The sequence below is a fragment of the Chinchilla lanigera genome, unplaced genomic scaffold, assembly GCF_000276665.1.
Source record: "Chinchilla lanigera isolate Chin_1 unplaced genomic scaffold, ChiLan1.0 scaffold00016, whole genome shotgun sequence".
In the NCBI taxonomy this organism is placed as follows: Eukaryota; Metazoa; Chordata; class Mammalia; order Rodentia; family Chinchillidae; genus Chinchilla; species Chinchilla lanigera.
The window spans coordinates 6386013-6405579 of record NW_004955417.1 but is presented as its reverse complement, the minus strand read 5'-3'; positions in this window follow the sequence as shown (position 1 = coordinate 6405579).

Genomic DNA, 19567 nt, shown 5'->3' with positions numbered 1-19567 from the left:
CAGTGCTGACTAGCATTTGAAAGAAGCAAATTCAGCAATACTCTCTGCTGCTTCAGGAAATTATTAGCACTCGGCATACTGTGGCCTTACTTGACCCACAAAGCATTACTTTTTGTTCATTTTTATTGTTTCCTATCTGGAAAGATGTAATCATTTAATGAATAACTTGATCATACAATGCATAAAGATCAGTTCAAATAAATTCTGCTATTGACTTGTTTATTTGGATAATATAAACAACAGTGCTAATTTTAAGGAAACAATAATGGCATCTATATCCCTTGGATATTGATATTTAAAACATTGTTTACCGATACAGTTATTCATTCAATAAATTATTTTTAGCTAGCAAAGTCTCCGAGTAGCAGTAAGATAGGCCAGTCTTTTAAAATTTGTTTGTGTTGTTCATCTGCAATTTTCCTCAACAACGAAGCTCTTAGTGTTATTATGTAATGTGTTTCTAGAATAGCTGTCTAATGGAATTGGCTTTGGAGAAATACTTAAGTTTATTTCCCTCAAACCTCTATATTTTAATAGTATCACATTGCAGTAGAGCTTTAACATTATGGAGCACTTTAGGAACTATCTTTAAAATAGTTGATGTGAGTGCCTGTCAAATGAACGTCTGCTGGGATTGCCATAGCAAACATCCATCTCACACAGTATAGGAATTTTGAAGTTATTGGATAGTTATGTGCTTCTTTATTTCAAAAATTTTAATAGTTTTTTCTCAAATAACTAGAAATGTCTAGTCATTAGTGAGAATGTGAACTCTGCATTTTCTATATTTCTATTTTTCCAGGCAGAGAACAACTTAACATACTATGTATTTTGAATATAAGTAGTTATAAAAGTTCACATGAAAGATTAAGACTAAAAGGAATGAATAATTTTGAGCATAATTCAATTTTAAAACTGTCTCTGTTACAACAAAGATGTTTAAAAAAATTTAAGTGCACAAAAATGAAAGGCAACATTTAACATGTATTATAAGTTGATGATATGAATTTTGCTAGAAATTCTATCAATTTGTTTTTACAGGATAGTCTTGAAAATATGAACACAAATTAGTTAGAATATGGTAAAAAGTAAAACTGACTTTCAGTTTTAAAGTTTTATTTTGAAGATACTGTTTTTCACATGGTAGTAATATAAACAGTTATATGCCTACTTTATCCACAAACTTATCTGAGGATCCAGTTCTATACTGAAAAAAACTATGTCTCGTGTATTTTCAGTACTTTAGCTAATTTAGTCAGAATTATATGATTTCTATTTGTTGATTAATAATCAAGAATACAGATACATAAATTTTGATTCTAAAATCAGAACAGTAGTATTAATAGACAGTATTAATCTGAAGTATATGTGTTTGACACTCAGAATATTAAAATGGTTTTTGTGCACATAAAAGTAGCACATACTAGGGGCTGGGGATTTAGCTCAGCGGCAAAAGCACCTACCTGGCAAGCGCAAGGTTGTGAGTTCGGTTCCCGGTACCAGAGAAAAACCAAAAAAAAAAAAAAAAAAAAAAAAAAAAAATAGCACATATTAGATAAAAACCATGATAAACTATGGATGTATTTTATGAGCTTTAGAGGTTCAGTTTCTTATGGGTTGAATTGTATTCCCCCCAAAGATAGGTTAAAATCTAACTCCTGGGTTATGGGAACATAACCATACTTGGAAATTGGGCCTTTATAAATATAAGAAGGTCAAGGTGAAGACTTATTCAGTTAGGGTGGTTCAAATCCAGTATGTCTGGTGTATTAGAAGAGAAGAGATACAATGGGAATGGTGATGACGAAGGTAAAGACTGAAGTGGTACAATTTGAAGCCAAGGAATGCCAAATATTTCTGAACAGGCACCAGAAGCTGCTAAGAGGCCAGGAAAAATTATTCCTTATGTATTTCACAGGGACCAGACAACTTGGTCTCTAGAATTGTGAGACAATAAACTGTCATAGCACTTAGGCATCCAGCTTGGGTGCTTTGTTATAGAGTCCTAGGAAAGTAGCACATGGCTGAAAAGTAAAAATGCTCTTGTACTCTTTTGGAGAGTAAGCATAGGGCAATTTGAGTTTATAGTGTTTTTCCTTTACCTCAAAAAATCCTACACGGATTATGTTAGTTTGCACCTCTTGAGATATGTTCAGGCATTCTATCTGCAATACAGACTACTGCACTTGAAATTCCTGAATTCACCATGATGTTACATTTATTTCACATGCTGTATTCTCTCTGGTAAATGCTCATCATTCAATGAACATTGCTTATTTTCTTGTACCTCTACTGTCATAACCCTGCTGTATAATAAACAATCACATACCTGTGTGGCATACACCAGTTAACAATTATTTAATTGATGAATGATGGGGTTCAGCTGAATGAGCTGAGGTTGGCTGTTCTGGGCAATGCGATGTGAGCATTTGTGATCAGCTGTGGTTTGTCTAGGTATCTTTGCTTATGACCTCTATGTTTGCTCACATGTTTGTATTGTTTAAAACAGTTGCTAATTTCACTGAAGTTTATAATTTTTTAAAAATTAAAGTCTTTTCTGCAGTTTTTCAAGTATTTTTACTGAGGCTCGTGTTTTGTTTCATATTAAAGAAATCTTTGCTTATTATAAGCTCATGGAAAGAGTCCATGTTATCTTCTAAAATTATAGTTTTATGAAAATTATTAGAACTATATAGTTAAGAGCCATTTTGAGTGAAATTTTGTGTATGGTAAGAAGTAAAGGTCAAAGGAATATTTCTTTTTCAATATGGATACAGTAGTGCTAGTAATATTTATCTAAATATTTATGCAGCACTTGAATTTTCTTAGTATGGTTTCTTAAAAAATCAAAATGAATATAAAATAATCTATTAAATACATAAATATACTTTCTATGTTAAATATGTAACACTAACCTATATCATGCATGCATATTTTCTATATATAGGAAGAAAGAATAGAAGAGAAACATTTTTCTGGACTTCCGTTCTGTGTTATTGATATGTGTACCCATCATTATGCTAATAGAACAGTGATTTCATTACAGGAGTAAAACCTGAAAGTAAGTAACTTATATTCTTTAACTTTGACTCTTGATCTACGAAATTATTTTGACTCTTCTAGGCCGACTACATTTTCTTAAGTTTTAGAATTATCTTATCAATTTTTCTAAATATGGAGATTGTTTCAAAATCTGTAGATCTACTGGGGATAATGGACATCTAAATAATACTGACTCTTGTAGGTGATGAGTATAGCTATAGCTCTCCCATTTATTAGGTCTTGTAGAATTTCCCTTAGCAATAGTTAATAGACTCATATCCTATAGTCAAAGTCTGTGGCTTATGTCCCAAATTTAGATGTTGAAACCTAATCCCTAATGTAGTAGCATTAAGAAGTAGAGTGTTTTGGGATTGAGTAAAGAATGAAGTTGGAGCACTTATGAATGAGATCAGTGCCCTCGCAAAAGGGATCTCAGAGAGCTATTCAGCCCCTTCTACCAACAGAAGACATAAAGAACAACCATTACCAGATTCTGAATCTGCTAGCATCTTGATCTTGACTTTCCCTCTCTCCACGGCTGTGAGAAATAAATGTTGTTTATAGGCTACCCTGTTTATGATGTGATTATAGCAGGCTGAAGACACTAAGACACCATATCTATCACATTTATCCCTTACATGTTGTATGGTTTTGATGCTAGTATAAATGGCAATTTTGCAATTCCATTTTGTAATCATTACTAGTATAAAAAAGTACAATTAATTTTTTAAATGCTGATTGTATCTGTGACCTTATGTTCAGTTATTAGTTTTAGTAGCTCTTTGGTAGATTTTATATGATTTTTATCAACATGATCATCATGACCATGTTGCTTGCAACAAAATTTTACTTTTTCAATCTTAGATCTCTCTCTCATGGCTCATTAAGACATTTTCTAAATTAGAATTTTGGAAAAAGTGTTTTTCCTGAAATTTCTTACTTTTTATGACAATGTGCATAGATTGAGTAATAATTTGTCTTTTTAATCAAGATATATGTTAACAAATCAATTTTGCATACAAAATCATGCCTGAAGTATATAATATATAATAGCAAAATTCATTCATTAAAACCTATGTTTCACTGGGGAGTAAGATTTGTATTTTATATGCAGAATTTTGTTTACAATATCCTCCCCCAAACTTGTGTGGTATAAATGTGTGGTTTACCAGGTCTCAGTCTTAGAGATGGTGAGAAAAACCATTTCTTGGTAAGTCAAAACATTATCTGAAGATAGAGACTAGAGATTAGAAAATACACTCACATTTACAGATACTACCAACAACAATGGTAGATATTAATTTTTAAGTTTTATTTTCTATGCTTGGCAGAGAAAAGAGAGTGCATTCCTGTGAGCCCTCTGGAGTGATGAAACTATCCTGGTTTGGAGATACCTTTCTAGATTCCTCATGAAGTCTCCAGATAGAACATAGTTTCCTGCATTTTGTGATCTCTTATCGCTGTCTAGCTCTAGATTTACTGAACATTTTATAGGAATGCTTAGTCATGTTAACAAAATTTTAACACTTCATCCATCAAGGAAGATGATAAGTGAGTCCAGCACTATTATGATCTACATTAATTTTTGGAGATCATATTTTTATCACAAAGGGGAATGTCAAGGAAAAAATTAAATATCCAAAATGTGCAAATAGGTCAAAGGTTAATTACATATCTTTTGAATGTTCTACTACATTAGTATCTAAGAGATTTACCTAAGGTTTATCAAAGCCTTCAGGAATCTGTATGTTTGTTTACATAAGTAACAACAATACTTATGGTTCTTTAGGGCATTTTATACCTTGTAAGGTTAATTTCTAACTTATGGAAGGCATTATGATGCAATTTCTTTTTGCCCAATAAATAATTATGCAAATGAACTTTTACAGTAGAAGTACAAATGTTTTTCTATGTTGCAAAGTTTAAAACATAGAGTTCACAGTTTATTTCCCCTGAAGTCATTAACCAGTTTTGTTGTAATTAAGAAATTTCATCATGCCTTGTTTTTTTAAAGGCAGCAGAGTGCCACATTTAATCAGTCACTTCAAGTGTGTGCTGAAGGTCATGTTTTACCAGTGTTAGAGGGTTTACATCATTTGATGGCTTTGGCCTAGTGTCCACACTTTTGTTAGTAAGGTGATCCACATATTCAAGTCCAAACAAAGAAGTTTGCTTAGGAAAAATATCTCAACATTTTGTACAGTCTCGAAGGAAAAACATTCAGTCAGGGATACTTCAACATCAGTCTTTTTAGCAACCCAATTCTGGGCAAGAGTTCAAAGAAAGTATCTGCTGCAATGTTAGATACTTTCCAACAGAGCAGAAAAAATCATTCTAACCACAACTTTGCATTTGATTAGCTGCCATATTGAGAGTGGGCTATTTCAGCTTTTAATCTAAATTTTCTAACTGAATGAAAGACTTTTAGCTGCTATTTGTATATTAGTGGAAATAAAAGTATATAAATTTCTCAGTGGGTGAAAGATAGAAAACTATGATCTCTTACTTAGTATGGAAGTGTACTTTTTGAGAGAGCAATTGAATACATAAGCTTCTAAACAGGTGTCATAAGCAGTTTGTCAACAAAAATCTTTATCTTTCCTTCCAGAAAAGAATTATAGATCCTAGCTACTAGCCATTAGGCTACATTAAAAAATATTAAAGTCACTTGAGTTTGGAAATTTGTTTCAATATTGACATTGTAGTAGTACTAGTATAAAACAAAATCTTTAAAAAATGTAAAAATTCTGCATTTTCTTCTTAGTTTATCTTATATTTACCGTATTCAAGAAATATGCCTTCTAAGACTAAAAGTTAAAGTACTAAATCCAAGAAGAAATAAACATTGCTCCATAAATCAGAGACTCTGGATTTGCTTAGCATTAATTTCATATATTCATGCTTTATAAAACATATAACAAATTACATATGCATTAAAATGTGAGTCAAGTTTTATTTCTTTTATAAGATTGAAAATAAACTTTAAAAACTTGAGGAAAGATTCAGCATGGCTGAATAGAGGAGCCATGTTGGAGCTGCTCAAGAGAAAATCATCTGAAAACACAGGTAACTCGAAGAAAAGGAGGGACATACAACTTGATGCCAAAATCAATCTGAAATAGGAGACCTGTAGATCAAACAAAATAAAGGCATAAGCCTTTGTAAAAAGGGAAGGCAGCCAATTGGGCTGCTTGTGGGAAATCTGCCTGCACATGGAACAGGAAACAGTGTTCTTGGAAGTTCCCAAAAGCTGGTGGACTATGATAGCCTGACAAACTTAAGCGGCACAGAAGAGCCCACAGCACCCCACCCCACCCAACCCTGCAACAAGTGGCATGAGAGGAGAGAGGAGCCAAATGTACACAGGACTGCCAACAGCCTTGGGCTGTCCCTGTCTGAGGGTGCCACAGCCACTGGGAGAGGGATGCAGAGACAAACAGGATAAGGAGTGGGTGGGCCACCAAGGGATATACAGGAAGTTACTGGCTGAAGAATCTGGCCACAGTCCCTCACATCTGGAGCTCAAGATGAAGCCCTACATCCAGCACTAATCCTACTGCAGGCTTGGTGAGGTGGTCCAGCAGGTTTTGGCTCTGACTTGGGCACTACCACAGCACTGTGGACACCAGAGAAATTTTATTTTGTTCCCTGTTTATTTGTTTTACTTTTCATTTTCTGCCTGGTTTCTGGGTTTTTTGTCATTGTTGTTTAGGTTTTCACCTTCATCTTTGTTCTTCTATTCATCTTCTTTCTCTCTTTCCTCAACTATCTCTCTTGATGTCACAATATGTTTCTGTGCATGAACATTGTCTCCGTCTTTCTGGTTCACTTCAGTAATCTTTTGCTTTCTCCTTCATTCCTTCTGCTTTAGTTTCCCAAAGGTTTTGTAAGCGTCCTTTGTCCTCCAGCCTTGGTTCTACTGTATTTCTCTTCATTTTGTCTCTCTGTTTTGTCCCTTATTTCTCTTAAATTTTCCCACCACAAGGTGAAATCACTCTACTAAGGGGAAAGTCATTGCATACAAGTTCTTATTTATGTGTAATTTTGTTATAAAACTGTAGATTTTGCCCTTATACATAAAGGTACCAAATTAATAGTTACCACAGTTGGTCAGGTTCTAGGCTGTGCTTGATGCTGTCGTTATTGCTAATTGCATTACTTTTGGCAGGATGTCACACCTGTTGGAATCAGTGGCTTTGCACTGTATGACAACAAGTGATTGTCTGGGCTCATAACCGTCATAATAGCCCAGTACTAAAGGACTGAGTGTGGAGCCAAATAGATAGAAACTATTGTTGTAGTTTGGGGGTTTCACAAAGGAAACAATATAATGCAGGACACATATTTTATAAAGTTATATTACAATGAATCACCCAAAGAATCATATACAAAGTGTGCAGGAAATCTGTCTACACACTAAAGATCAAAGAATCCAGCTGAGGGCCTGGATCCCATGGTAACGTCCTGCACAAGTCCAGCTGAAGACCTAGAGCCCATACAATGCCTATGAGTCCAACTGGAGGCCTCGAGCTTATGACAGTGTCTCATGCAGGCCTGTTTCATGAATCTGTGCTCAGAAGACCCAAAGATCAGTGGTGGAAGCTAGAAAGTCTATGCCAGTAGGATGAAGGATCTGTGCTAGCAGGCAGAGGGATCTCAAGTGGAGCCGGGAAGCAATGCTCAAAGTAAGAACCAGAGCTCCCCTGAAAAGTACCACAGCCATCCTCACCAACAGTGAGGTCCTGAGCTCCTCTGATGATGAGGAAAGCTGAGTTCCCATCAGGAAAGCCAATGCAAGAAGCTTCTTTAGAAGACTGAGGAGTATACCCCTCTGGAGCCAGGAAGCGATGCTCAAAGAGAGGACCAGAGCTTCCCCAAAGTGAACCATAGCCATTCTCAGTGACAACAAGGTCCTGAGCAACTCCTCTGATGAGAACAGCTGAGTTCATCAGGAAAGCCAGCATGACAAATTCCTCCAAAAGAATCAACAGCTCCCTACATCTTCTAACAGCACCCAACAGCTTCTACCAGCTCTCACCAGCCTCTCATCTTCTTTGTTTCAGTCTATTATACTGCTGGCAACAATCCTCGGGTGGCCCTTGAACACTCAGCTCCACATTGATTAAGTTCAGCTGGGTTGGGTTGCAAGTTGACCACCAGTTGTCAACCCACCACAATTACTCATTCCTAATATATTGAACAGGTATGGCCTTAGGACAGAACCAAAGACAAAGAATCAACTGAACCTAGGAGACGTCTCTGAGGAATAGATATTGCCTAGGCAAGCCTCTATACCACTGATAAAGCTATTTACCATAAGAAATTTACAAGCATCAACACAGAAAACAAATTAAAATAAAAAATAGAAACTGAGAAGACACAGAATTAAGATGGAATCCAGACCTCCAGCCTAACCAGGATGGAGGGCTAACAAGATGGAGGAAATCAAAAGTCACTCACCTGAATTTTCTGAAATGATAGGAGAATCAGAAAAATAATGGATGAATGAGGCTGTAGGGGTAATCATATCAGAAATAATCTCTGAGGTAAAGAAAAAAAGATGATCAAAATGAAGGATTTGCTCATTGAATCTAGAGTAGACACATAAAAAAATAGAGGAGCTTAGGAAACCCAACAAAGTTAAGAAATGGAATCCAAGAAATAGATTCAATAGATGATGCAGAACAATTGAAGAAATTTATGACCACTAAATCAGCTCTACAAAGAGTCTGAAGCATATTTTAGAAAGAAATAATGAAGACCACAATTCCAAGAACACCAGTATAAAGGAGCCAGTAGGCAAGTCAGGCAATTAAACATAGAGGTAAGACTGGGATCCAACAACAGGAAAATGATATGAGAAAAATGTTCTAATACATGTCAATTAGAACCATCAATGATAATGGTCTCAATTCACCAATCAAAAGAAACAGACTGGCAGAATGAATCAAGAAATAAGAACCAACAATATGCTGCATACAAGACATACATTTAACTCAAAAATAAATTCATAGATTGAGATGGAAAACAATACTTCATGTGACAGGAGCCTGGAAAAAAGCATGCGTAGCTGCTTTTTGAAAGATAGTTTTGCAGGGTACATCAATCAGGGTTGGAAGTTGTTTCCTTTTAAGACTTGAAATACTTTATTCCAAGCTCTCCCTGATTTAAGGGTTTGTGCTGAGAAGTCTTCTATGATCCTGATGGGCTTTTCTTTATAGGTGATTTGTTTCTTTCCTCTCAATTTCAGTTTTTCTTTGTCTGGAAAGAAAACTGAATTCTACAAGAATTCAGCAGTGAGTCAAATAGGACCTCGGTTTTATTTCTAGTAATTTAAAAAAGTTTAATTAAGTTTATTGGTACAGTATAGATATATATAATTATCATATTTATCATAAGGAACTTTTACCTGTACATGATATACCTTAATTTACCATTTTCCTTACCATTTCCTCCCTTCACTTCAACCCCTCTTTCTCCATTATTTACAAAACTTTATTTCCATTTTATCCTTCCTTTCTCATTTTTTCTTTTCCTTTCCTTCCCCCCAGTTCCCTTTTCCATTTGAGCAATTTCTTCTCATTTCACCATATCTCTTATACAACTTGGTGCTCATTTACACTTTCAGATTCCCACACCAATGAGAAAATGAGATATTTAAAGTGCAGGTCTGGTTTATTTCACTTGAGAATATGGTCTCAAGGTCATTAATTCCTACTTTGAAAATCTTTAGTCTAATAATAAAATATAGAAGAAATGGACAGATTCCTAATACATATGTATTACCTAAGTTGAATCAACAAGATATAAAAATTGTAAATAGCCAGATATCATTAATGAAATTGAAAAAGTAATTAAAAACTTATCAACAAAGAAAAGCCTAGGTCATGACATATTCACTGCTGAATTCTACAAAAATAAATTGAAGATCTAATGTCATTAATCCTCAAAAACTTTAATGAATTTGAAAGGGAAACAATACTCCCTAACTCATTCCAGGAGGCAAATATTAACTTGATGCCAAAACAAGAGAAAGATCCAGTAAAAAAGAACTACAGGACAATCTCCCTAGTGAACATAGATGCAAAAATCATTCATAAGATACCAGCAAACAGAATGCAGCAAATCATGAAAAGATTATACACCATGACCAAGTGGCCATCATTCCAGAAATGCAGGGATGGTTCAACATATGCAAATCAATAAATGTAAAGCACTATATTAACAGAGCCAAGGACAAGACCACATGGTAATCTCTATAGATGCACAAAAAGCTTTTGACAAAGTCAAACACCCATTCATGATACAAAAGTACAGGAAATCGGAATATGTGGTCATTATCTCAATCTGGTAAAGCCATCTATGACAAACCAACAGTCCACATCATACTAAAAACATACACATAATACTAAAACCTGAAAGCTTTCACTCTAAAATCAGGAACAAGACAAGAATGTCCACTATTGCCACTCCTATTTAATATAGCTTTGGAAATATTAGCCAGAGCCATTACACAAGAGAGAGAAGTAAAAAGAATAAGGATAGGTAAAGAAGTTAAATTATCATTATTTGCAGATTATTTGCATGATGCTTTACATAGAGGACCCCAATATCTCTGCCAAATCACTTCCAGATTTAATAACCAAATTCAGTTGCTTAGCTGGATATAAAGTCAACATTGATAAGTCAATTGCATTCCTGTACACAAATAATAAACTCACTGAGAGAGAAATAAGGGAACCCATTCCTTTCATAGTAGCATTGAAAAAAAATTAAATACTTAGGAATCAATTTAATAAAGAAAGTAAGAAAAATCTTTACAGTGAAAAGTACAGTACTCTGTAAAAGGAGATAGAAGAGAATATCAGAAAATGGAAAGATATCCTTTGTTCTTGAAAGAACAAAGAACCAACACATTGAAAATGTGCATACTCCCAAAATTGTTATACAGATTTAATGTAATCCCAGTCAAAATACCAATAGCATACCTCACATAATTAGAGAAAACAATCCTAAAATTTATTTGAAACCAGAAGAGGCCTAGAACAGCAAAAACAATTCAGAGTAACAAACATAAGGCAAGAGGCATCTCAATCCCTGATCCTTTATCTTCAAAAAAAGGGGACAAACACTTTCACTGGAAGAAAGCTAGCCTTTTTAATAAATAGTCCTGGAAAAACTGACTTCCGACATGGCAAAGACTAAAACTGGACCCATGTCAATCACCACGCTCTAAATTAAAGTAAAAATGGATCAAATATCTAAATATTAGAACAGAAACAATAAATCTGCTGGTAGAAAGAATAGGCAGAACTCTTGAAGACATAAGTGTAGGCAAAAACGTTATGAACAAACCACATATCACTTGGGCAATATTACCAAGCATAAGTAACTGGGAGCTCATCTTATTAAAATGCCTTTACATAGCAAACAAATCCTCAATAGAGGGAAGAGACAACTCACAGCGTGGGAAAACATTTTTTGTCAGCCATTTTTCAGTTGAAGGTGTAATATCTAGAAAATATAAAGAATTAAAAAATAATCATACAGCTCAAATTTATTTTTTCTAAATTTATTTATTGACAGAGTCTAGTTTAATTTCCTAGACTGGGCTCAAATTTTTGATCATTTTGCTTCAGCTTCCCAGAGTGCTGGTACCACAGGTGTTCACTATCACACCCAGTTAAAGGAAGGTTTTTGCTTGTGTTTTTAACTTTATTTTATCAAAGAAACCTAAGTAATTTGATCATTTCCATCTATAGTAGAGACAAATGAAGGTTTTACACAACTGCTGACCTATTCCAAGAAATTCCTTCCCCACACCTTCTATATAAAAAAAAGCCTGACACTGCAGTGTCCCAGCTACAGGGAAGGGAGAGGAGAGGGTTAGGTAAAGGGATTGCTTATAGCCAGGATCAGTCTAGGTAGCATAGTAAGTGAGACCTCTACATAAAAAAATAACTAGGGTTAGGATTGTAGTTGAATGGTAGAGTGTTTGCCTAGTATGCGGGAGGCCCTGGGTTCATTCCCTAGTACAAAAAAATTCATTAATTAAATTCCTCTGGAGCCAGTACCAGCTCCTGACTCTGTCACCTAAAATTTAGTCATATTTAATACAAATAGTGTATGCCTACAAGAATGTAAAAAGAGTGGAAGCTAAAATCAAGTCTCCATTTCCTTCAGCATCTCAAACTCCTTAGCGCACTTTCCATCTACAGCTCCTTCCACGTCCCAAACATCCTAGGTCCCCTCAAATCTAAAGACCCAATGCAAAAGTGGGCATCTGAAATGAGCAGACATTTCTCAGATGAAGAACTAGAAACAGCAAATGTATGAAAAATGTTCAACATCATTGGTCTTTTGAGAAATGCAAATTACAATAATTCTGAGCTTCTATCCCAACCCAGAAAGGATGACTATTATCAGCCAATCAACCAATAACAAATACTGATGGAGCTGTAGGGAAAAAGAAACCCTTCTTCTGTTGGTGGGAGTGTAGACTGGTGCAACCACTATGGAAATCAGTGTGGAGATCCATCAAAAGCAAAACTAGAAGTTCCATTTGACCTAGCTATACCCTTTCTTAGTATCTTCCCAAAAGAATTAAAAGCATCATATAGCAATATGTAGTAGTGACAGCAATACAGTTTGTAATTGCTAAATCTTGGAAACAGCCCAAATGCCTATCAACTGATAAATGGATAGAGATGTGTTTTTTTGTTTTTTGTTTTTTGTTTTTGTTTTCAAATACAATGGAGTACTTCTCAGGTATAAGAAGGATAAACTTGAGATATTTCTAGGTAAATGAATACACCTTGAGACCATACTCTTAAGTGAAATAAATTGAATATACATGTGTAAATGTTGCATTTATTTCTGTGTTGTGAGAAACTGACACTGCAAATAAAGACCAAATACATATTAAATATTATCAAATAGGAAGAAAATGCTCAGATGGGAGGCGAACCTAGGAAGAGGGAGGGGAAAAGGGAAGAAGGGAAAATTTTTTAAAAATTGCAAAAGATAGAAAAATTGGAAACAAAGCTTTTGTAAATAAGTAGGGGACGTGGGGTTGAAGGGAGGGTACAGAAATGCTAAAAAAAAAAAAAAAAAGAATTAAGATATATCATGTACGAGTACAAATTCCCTACAGTGAATGTGATCATTATATATATCTAAAATGTCTCAACACAATTAATAAAAAAATTTGAGTAAACATTTGGAATGTCATGTGTTCTTCTTTTGCTATTTGTTTTGAAAACATGAGAATTATATGTTTGTAAGAAAAGTAACACAGAGGGGATTAAATTAGGTTTAAAAGAATGACCTTTGCTACTAGAGCTAATTTCTTTATGCTGCCTTATAGTGTTAACTTTGTAACCAACATACTCTACAGCATTTGAGTTCTGATCTGAAATTACGAATCTTGCAGCTCTGTGTAAATTTTAATCTTTACAGGTATTTGTTGCCTATTTAATTTTAATTCTGAGTCTTAGAACCCAATTGTTTTTTCTGAGAACTGTGCATTGATGTTAACTTCTAGCAAAGTAAAAAAGTAAAGAGAACTTCATGGTAAAACCATAGTTCATGAATTGAAAGATGGTTGTTTACTTTATGCAAATATTTTTTTTTTTAAATTTTTTAAAATTTTTTGGTTTTTCTCCCGTACTGGGAACCGAACTCACGACCTTGCGCTTGCCAGGCAGGCACTTTTGCTGCTGAGCTAAATCCCCAGCCCCGAAAGAATGGTTTTTTGTTGTTGTTTTGGTTTTTTTCCTGGTACCAGGAATCGAACTCACCACACTCACGACCTTGCGCTTGCCAGGCAGGCACTGTGCCGCTGAGGTAAATCCCCAGCCCCACTTTATGCAAATCTTAACTGTATAGTTTTGGGCAATGCATCTTTATGACAAGGACTTGTGATACACTTTAACTGGTTGGAGGATTTTAAATGTTTGGTTCCCTGTTTAAAAATTTGAAAGCAACATGCATCTGATAACTTCTGAATATCAATAGTACCAAATTTGGTGCCTCTTTACTGAATTCAGCTATACTTGCACCTGGACATCACTGTGGCCAGTTTTACTTATTACATGGTTAAGGGTATAAAACTATGAAAATTTTCATATTTATGAAAAATATCATATTAATTTTTCTTTTAATACTCCCCCCACAACTTCCTTTACTCCTTCCCCCTGAATTCCAAGAAAAGTACAGGCTTGTGGTGAAAATTCTATTTATTTAAGAAGAAACTTAGAAAATATGAAAGTTGACATTTTCTATCCTACTTTTCCCAATTGTACTGTGAAGTGGTCTTATAGACTCTACTTAAAACCACTTGTTCCACAAATATTGAAAATATATTTCCTAATTCTTGGAATTTTGACATTGTTGTTATATAAAATTTTATTTTTTATAACAAAACATATTAATCTTTTTCTTTGTGGTTTCTGGGTTGGTATCATATAGGAGAACCTTCTCAAGATTATAAAGTAATGGGTTTCTTTTTGTTAGTTTTTATACAGTTTGTTTTTGCTTTATATTGTTAATTCAGCTAGAGTTTAATTTGTTCTTGTTCTCCTCGTCCTCCAATTCTTTTAGATTTTGTTTTGAGCCATCTGAGGAAAAGACCTCATTATCTTTTTTAAAATTTAAATAACTGAGTTGTCATTTGTGATATTTCCTATATTTTAACTTACTTTTAAATGTAATAACACTCCTTTCACTAATTTTAAACAAAGGAGAAGAAAATTTCATATGGTCATTGTATCAATTCCTCTACTTTTCTTATATTAAAACAAAAGTTTACAGAATTTCAGGGGTATTAATAAGCACAGCTCCAGGGAAAATTGCTGTAAAAGAAGGAACTCTTTGGATATTCAATATGCAATACTGCTTTTCATTTGTAGTACAACGTTCTGATTTATTTAGAATGCAATAAGATGGTTGAGAGGAGATTTTGACGGAGAATTTGTTGACAACTGAATTTTTATCAAGTCATAAAATGGAAGATTCTTGATTATAGGAAAATTTTATTTCTTTTTTGTCCAGCTGGAAGTAGATAGCTTTAGACCTACAAAAAAAAAAAATCTAAATACACTTTGGCATTGAAACTACAAAAAAGTATGTGTTTTGTTAAAATTTCACCTACATCTCAAGTCCTGGACTCTTCTCCATACTAGGTGGTGTTGGGAAAGTATCTTCTGCACATGGAGTGGTCAGTCACCTGTATTTTTCAAAACTCAAGTGAAGAAATGACTGTGAGAGTTACCTGAAACTAGGTCAAAGCCAAGTTAATAATAATAAAAACTTCTCCCCTTCTTCTACTTTCCTTAGCTTAACATATACTCCCTTACTTGTATCCATCTGTTACAAATATCATTGGATAGTAGACTAAAAACCAGGGAATGGCTAATCTGTGGTACTGGTGAATCTGATCACAGGGAAATAAATAGGGCAAAAATTAACCATTTTCAATTGCAACTAATATATTCAGTCAAAATTAAGGACTAGTGAATAAGAAGTTTCAAGGCGTATGATGTAAAAAATCTGGAATGATTTAATCGCTAAATGTACTAATTACTTGAATTTCAGTTTTGGCTCTATGGATTGATAGGTATGTGCTATTTATTTTTTATCAGTGGTCATGTTTTAATTAACCCCTTCGGTTCTATGTCCTCTATGACTATGTAATACTATGTAAAAATAGTATTGATAAATGAAAAATTCTGGTATGTCCTATATTTAAAGCAACGGCTGGAGGATGCAGGGCTGAGAGGAAGTAATCAAAGTCGATTAGTTGACATCTGCGGGTGAAATCAATAAAGGTCCGTATTTCAACTTTGATGGGTAGCACCCCAGGATGGCCTTTCCCTATGTATGCATAAACTTTCTGGACTGTTAATCTCAGTCAACAGAAAAACAAGAGTTACCCCTCATGGACTATCCCAATGCTTCCTCATCTTCCTGTAATCCTGCTCACATTGTCTATAGTGAATCTATGTTCAGTCATAATAAATAACATGATTTCTCTCCCTAGGCTTTTTTCCCCTAAAAAATGCTTTTGGTTCTGGGCTGGTAAACATTTTTCAACTGCCAACTACCCTTGTACAAATATTTTTCAGAACCTTATGCTGGGACCTGGTCCTTTTTCTTGCTAGTATTTGTAGAGTCTCAATAAACCTTTTTTTCCCCAAGTTCTCTCAGTCTTAACAATTTTGATTTAACAGGATACCAAGGAGAAATTCATTCAGGTAAAATATTTAGTTTTTCTATAAATGTTAACACACTTTTAATTTTTTATTCTCCAGAGGAGGCATTGTTTTTCAGAGTCCACACATCCAACACTCAAAATTGTAAGGTAGTAAAGTTTAGAAACTTAGAAATTGTACCTCAGGTGACTTAGAGACTGGGGAGAATACTTTCACTGATGCTGTCTTCAGAGGCTCTTTTTAGTTTTCTGTCTGGGTTCCACTTCCTTCGAAGCAATTTACAGTTATTACAGAAGCCCAAGAAGCCCACTTTTAGAGTTGTACTTATTTTAAAAATGTGTTACCTCCTTCCCCAAAGAAATAAGGAATAATTTTGTAGACAATGCAGAAAAGTATAAAAGAAAAAATAAAAATCAAGCATAATACTATTACCCAGAAAAAAACTCATGTAAAATTTAATGTTTCCGTATTTTCTCAAGAGTCATAGCTGTTTTCTCATATCACTGTGTACTTATAAAGGTGATTTATAATAGGTATACATACATATTGTTTTATATTTCAACTATCATTTCTCTATTTAGATAAATTTATATTTTCAGGTTTATCTAGTTATAAATAATGCTAGTAACAAATCCTTTTTGAATCTTTGTTTATTTCTCAAGGAGAAATTTCTGAAAATAGAGTCTACTCTGAGGGTATAATATTTCTTAGGACCTTGGTGTATGTTGACAAAATATTTCCTAGAGAGTTTGTGCCAATTTGTATTTCTACCAGTTAAATTATTGCAACATTTAGGGTAACATTTAAATAATATTTACCATTTTGATAGGTGAAAATGCCACATATTTTTATCTTAATTTGCATATATTGTTTAATAATGTCATTTCTAACACCCATGTTTTACTAAGAATCCATTCATATGTCTTTTTAAGTGAAGCCATATCTTGTCAGCATTGCAGTGTTATTTGATATAGCAGTTAACAACCAAGATCAAAATAAATTATCATTTGGTTATATGCAGCTACTTCTAATTAATGTCTTACTTTAAACGTTATAATTTGTCTCTAATACAGCTCTGCCATTTGAATTAAGTGCAAATTTTCAATTTGAGGGTAATAATTTTAAACTTAGTAGCATCCTTTTTCCTTTCTGTAGGTGTCCATCATCATGACCTTAGTTTTCCAGAATGCTTGTGGCTGACTATCCATTATTTCCTGAAAAATCCTACCTAGACCTGCCTTTGCTTCTGGTTCCTTAAACTCAGACATTTCTAGACCTCCACCCATCCAGTTCTGCCTGTGGCACACCAAACTTTCCCGGTTTTTAAAGGAATCATAATACGTTATCAAGCTTTCTTTCTCAGATAAAAAATTGATTGCATTAAGGAGTGGCTATAACATGTAGAATTTCAGACACAGTATTTGGTAAGTAGAAAAGATATTTAGGTAAGCAAGTGTTCTGACACTCTAAGATGAGACTGAGTCTACTATTCAATAGAAATTAGTATCCTACATAGCTACAGAGTGAACCGTGGCTTAATTTAATTTACAATTTCAAGATCTGATGTGGCTTTTCATTGATTTCTATATCAAATGAAAAGTGTAAATCTTCAAGTGTCAGCATGTTAACAGTCTTAGAGCCCAAGTAGTAGCAATCACCTGGTTTGGATAGAGTTAAATAGAATGGGAGCTAGCACATTAAAAACTTAAGAAAGTTCAAAGAGGGAGCAATTGAGAGGATCAAGGAGATTTAGATTCTTTAACTCGGAAGATGAACTAGATACACTGAACTCCAGACTGAGCATTCAAATGTTGATGAGTGAGAAAGGTTAAAGTTAAGACAATCATAGAAAGTTGTAAAGTATTAAGAGGAAAGTTTTCAAACTCAGTATTAATATTATGGGACACCTATCAAGTGCACAAATCACAATTCTAAAAAGTTATGAAAGTGTATAATACAGCATAATCTACAGAAATAAAGAATATAGTTAATCCAGAGATGTAAGACCCATGAAGGGCTGGGAGCTGTTGCTAGGTCAGGTCTTCCGCTAGGGTTCTGCAATGATGGCTTCATGAGAAATATTTTAACACACTCTTTTACTTCTCTTTTCCCTCTCTCCATAGAATGAGGCTCGATGCTCTTCACTTCCAGTATGATGCCTCTTACAGTTTGGGTTAAATTTAGTTATCCCCATTTTCCATATTAATCATAAAATAATCACAAATCATTGCAAAATTTTATAGCCTGTGATAATTTAGGAAACCATTAATTCTAAAAGAACAGTGATTTTACAGAATTTGAAATCACTTAGGTGATTTTCTTAGTGCAGGAGAAAAGCTATCATTCTGTACGTGTAATTTTCTGCAATTTTATCACTTAAACTAGATGTATCTGAAAATGGCTTCTATATTCAATAGGCTATGAAAGAAATTGCCTTTTCTAGGTAGTACTACAGGATAATGTAAAGGTCATCATCGTGTTTTAGACTTTTAACAACTTTCATTGTGCTATAAATAACTGGCAAGCATTTCTATTTCTTGAAACCTAAGTTATGTAAATTAGATTTTAAGATGTAGTGTATGTGGTAGGTGTATTAGGCTGAAAATGTGTACACTGCATATCGGTACATGTCTCTTTAATTATAATCCTTTGGGGGGAAGTTTCTGCTAAAGCTAAAGTTAATATCTCTTAGCATCTCTAGTTACTGAAGTCTGGGTTTGAATTTAGTGTTTAGAACATTAAAACTGTATGAAAGTGGCCAGAGAAAATAAAACAACCTATCTGTCTTAGGCTCTTTGCAAACCCTGCAACAACTCCTCCTATGAATAATTAAGACATATTATTCTTGCTATAGTTCTTTCCACATAATACTCTGTTTTTATGGCAGTTACAGGGAGTGTCATTGTTGACAAGGTGTCACAGTAACACCAATATCTTGCTGACTAGCCCAGCTGGGCTTTGACAATTTCTTTAAGAAAGGACACAGAGTGATAGAGATAATAACATTAAGAAAGAATACAGAAAACAAGAGTTGACAAACAGCTCAGTTAAAACATGAAATAAAAGACTCCAGAGCCTTATCTAGCTTGCATCTTTAAATTCTACCACACAAAGTCTCTTTATGTTCAAAAATTATTTTATTAATTGACTCACTTATCACTTTTCAGAGAAATCACTGTTAGTGAAGATAAGCTGGATCTGTGGTACAATGCAAGCTAACCATACCTGGTTCCTTGCTTTAAGAAACTTATAATCTAATAAGGCAGATTGGACAAGAATGCAAAGACATATAAACATTAAGTCTCAGAGAAGCA